Source organism: Lutra lutra, chromosome 1, assembly GCF_902655055.1.
Source record: "Lutra lutra chromosome 1, mLutLut1.2, whole genome shotgun sequence".
Lineage (NCBI taxonomy): Eukaryota > Metazoa > Chordata > Mammalia > Carnivora > Mustelidae > Lutra > Lutra lutra.
In genome coordinates, this window is record NC_062278.1 from 216,267,172 (window position 1) to 216,271,661 (window position 4,490).

The window sequence follows — 4,490 nt, forward strand, 5'->3', positions numbered from 1 at the left end:
TAACTCCAATGGGGGAAAAGGGAGCTTCTCCTCCCTTCTCAGCCCATCCTCCACGGGAGGCCGGGGACAGCTGCACTGGGAAGTATCCCAGGTGCCCCCTTGGAGGCCAGAGTGGTGGAAGGGGGGTTGTCCTTTCCATGACCCATAAGGTCTTACCTGGAAGCCTTCCCCTCTACCAGCAAGAAGTCTAGGGTTGGGAGACTTGGCTCAGAGCTTGGTTTGGGACTGACCCAGAGGGGCAGGGCAGAAGAAACAGAATTGTTCCCACCTCTGCCCTTATGAAATTGGTGAGTTTCTGGGGTAGCTGCTCAAATGGGGGCAGCACAGGGATTATATCTTCATTTCCCCAATCACAGAGCATGAGCAGCCATGGCATTGAGCCGTCCGGCCCCACGACCCGCCATAATGGAACCTTCTCAAAAAGGCATAGGTCAAATCCTCTTGCTGGGCTCCAGATCTTTCTGCATAATTACGCTTGGTAAATTGTGACCATTGTTCATTGTTCCTAAATCACGCCAAGCTCTTTGGGCTCCTTTTCCAGAAGGCAAATTATACATATTAAACCAGGGACAAAAACACATCTTGCTTGAGGCATTCCTGGAAGAAGGCTTTCTCTGTCCCGAAATAATTTTCACTGCCTGTTTAATATGCCCTTTAAAGATGTTGGACCCACTTTGTGGTGTCTGCCTCTTAGAAGCAGACAAGTTTGTCTGGTTCTTTTTTTTTTTTTTTTCCCAGGTTTTTTTTTTTTTTTTTCACTGCCAATCTGGACAGTCTTACTTATTGGAAAGCACCAGATCTCCCCGAAACAATGATAAAATACATGTATTCCACAAAGATTCATTAAGTATGTGCTCTGAGCCCAGCCCTCCTAAGCATGCTAGGAACACAGCAGTGTCCACATTAGCCAAAATCCCTGCCCCTGTGGAATGGACATTTAATGAGGACTTACTAAGGGCTTAAGGTACATTTCTGCCCTAAACCTCATAGCCTCTTGTTAATTAGGTTCAACCTGTGCTTGCTTTCCAGGCTCTATCTTTGTAGAGAGCTATAAAACCAGGTGTGGATCTAGTCATTTATTCCTCACTGTGTGCCAGATGCTGTTCTACGTGCTCTGTCTGCACTGACAGAAGAACCATAAATGCCCCTTTATGCTAAAGTAAGAATTCCCACCTATTGTACAGATAAGGAAACTGAGGCCTGGTGAGCGAAGGCAACTTGCCCTGGGTGAGGCAGGGGAGCCCGAGGCTCCAGGTGATGCTCTAAAGTCCAAGGTCAACAATCCCTTGTGAAGCAAAGAATCGGCAGAATCAAATTAAGACCTGGATCAGGGAAGCAGGGGAGACCTAATTTGGAAGGTTCTAGAACACTGGTGTCCATGTTGGGTGGTGTATTCCGCTGCTGTCCCGTGCCCTCAGGGAATCCCTGCTGGTTCTGTTCAGCCCTCCTTCAGCTGGGTGTGAGCTCTCCCCTTCACATCTTGGTCCTCACGTGAGGTGTCCACATCCCCCCTCTGTCCCAGGGACTCCTAGGTGTCCAGAACAAGGCACCATCCAAAGGTGAGGGATTCTCAGTCCCTCCCACCTTCTGTCCAGTCTGGGCTCCCGCTCACCATGCCAGTATCTCTGTCTCCCCAGTGGGAAACCTGGTCAGGTAAGCCTATCTGAGGCTTTTGAAACATGCTCAAGCCTGCAGCTTCCTTGAGTTTTGGTTTTGTCTTGGGGGTGGGCCCAGGAAGGGAAAAACAGAGGAGGTGGGAAATACTTTGAAAACAAGGTGATACAGCTTTATCATCCGATGAACAAATGCATAGAGGTGGAAGTGGATGAATGAGTGATAGCAGCTCACCCTTCATACCTCTGTCCCCTCCTCCCCACCCAGCCTCAGGTCCCTTAAATGAAGAAGCAGCATTTGTTCAATAACTAATACATAAAATAAACGGGAGCACCACTTGCATGCCTGTCCTTGCTGTAGGTGCTGGGGACACAGCAGTGAAAAGGACTGAAACCCCTTCCCCTTAGGGAGTGGGTGTCTACTGTAACTGCCTTCACCTGGACGGTCCCTTTTTAGCCTCTCAGCATTCTCATTAGAATTCCCATTGACCCACTTTGCAGATGGAAAAACCTAACTGTGTCGTTAGGAAACGGAGGCACAGGGAGGTTAAGCGACTTGCCTCAGATCACACGTCAAGTTAAGCGAACCTGTGTTGAGAGGGAGCACCAGGAGAGTAGGGGGTCGCAGGCCCGCTGTGGGATCCACCCGGGACCGCTACCGCAAGTTAATGGTCAAGTTCAACCTTTCGCACTTAGCCGCGAGAGGGCGCGAGCGAGCCTCCAGCCAGACTGAGGAGCGCTCGGCCTCCTCCCACAGGAATGCGGGCGGTGGAGGGAGGGGACGTTGGCCTTTCGCCCAGAGCAGCTGCTACCGCCGCTCAGATCCCACCCGCCTTCCCCTCCGTGGGACCCCGGGTTTGCAGGGCGGGAGGGACGGCTTTGCAGGGATGTGTGGCCTCTGTTTTCGCTCCCTCCTTCTCCAGGCTTCTAGCCCAAAGCTTCCCGGGAAAGTCCGGGCAGGATCCAGGAGGCTGGGAGTGATGCCCAGAACAACATGGCCGTGAATGGCTGTCACTTCTGAAACACCTAAGTTCCGGCACTTAGTAGGGACTTTCTCCCCAGCAACCCTGCCATTTTACAGGTGAGGAAACCGAAGCTCAGAAAGGTGACATTTCTTGCTTGGGTAGGAGATATCAGGAGCGTCTTAACGTCTTACCCTGCTGGGTCACTTCCTGTCTCAGCTCAGACTCCTCCGGTCATGGTCATTTCTTGGTCCCTGACGACTTCTGATCACGCACTTGTTTTCCCCAAGGCTTCAGGAGCTGGCCTTGCTTCCTGGTCCCTAAGGGCATCCATCCCATGCCTCCCCTCCTGGTCCAAGGAGGTCTGGCTCGCAGGGAGAATTTTCAGGGGGAGCTTGTTGCTTGCTATGGGAAGAGAGGGAAGAATTCAGCAGTCACGTTCGGGGTTGATTATTGGGTCTGAAAGCGGTGTGATAGGTGCCACAACAGAACTGACAGCCTGATCAGGGAAAACGGAGGCATTCCTGGAAGAAGGCTTTCTCTGTCCCGAAATAATTCCCAGAATAAGCAGTTATGAGGCCTCAGAGAAACCTCCTAACCCTACCAGGCTGGAGAGTCAAAGAAGGCATCCTGGAGGAAGTGGTATTTAGGCTGACACCTGGAAGTCTAGAAAAGCAAAGGTAATCCGGGGAAGGATTAGGGGAGGGAGACAGCAAGATGGTTTTGCTTTGGGGGAGGGAACAACCCAGGCAGAGACCTGGAAAGGAGGTGATCTGAGGAGTAGTAAGGAAAGGGTCTCAAAATCCTTCTTAGGCCATGGAGAATCTCATTTGGATGCATTCATTTATCCACTCATTCTTTCCTTTGTCAAATATGTGGATATCTACTTTGTGCCGCATTCTCTTGTAGGTGCTGGGGATGTAGGTGAGCAAAGTTTCCTCCCCATGGAGCTGGCGTTCTAGTGAGTTCTTGTTTCAAGCAAAAACCAAATAACTAACATATGTTAGGTGATGAGAAATAAAGCAGGTTCAGGGGACGGAGTGACAGGGTACTGTCTTGTGGTCTCTCTGAGAAGGTGAACTGAAGGAAGGAGCCATGTGGCTATCTGGGAAAAGGGTTCTAGCAGATGGGGCAGCAAGTACAAAGGCCCTGAAGTAGGGATGTGCATGGAGGGTGCCTGGGTGGCCCAGTCATTAAATGTCTACCTTCGGCTCCGGTCATGATCCCAGGGTCCTGGGATCAAGCCCTGTGTAGGGCTCCCTGCTCACTGGGAAGCCTTCTTCCCCCTGTCCCACTCTTCCTGGTTGTGTTCCCTTTCTTGCTGTCCCTCTCTCTCTCTCTCTGTCAAATAAATAAATAAATAAATAAATAAAATCTTAAAAAAAAAAAGGGAATGTGCACAGAGTATTTAAGAAATAGTAAGGAGGTCAGTGTTCCTAGAATGAAGTCGGTGAAGTGGAAAGAGTGGGAGATAGTTTGAGATTAATATTCAAGGATCAGATAACTATGAGGCCTCCTACACGTAGGAGGCCTCATAGTTATGGATTTGAATCTAAGTAAGAGGGGGAACCGTTGGAGAATTTTGAAAAGAAGAGTGACATTATTTTTCTGTTTTAACAGAATCGGTGGAGTAGGTCCTTTGTTACTCTCACTTGAAATCCAAAGGTAACAACAATAAGAAGGACAGATAATTCCATGACATGAAAGTAAGGCCAAATGCACCACAGAAAAGTTGAAAAATTAGGGGGAAAGTGCACTTCCTATTACAGTCTCCCTAATCTCCATAATATGTAAAGAGTTTCTGGGGATTACTAATAAAAATATAAACAATCCAACAGAAAAACTTGAGCAAAATGCGCAGTCAGAATGTTCACAAAAAATGAAATACAAAAGGTTCTTTGTCATGTGAAAAGAC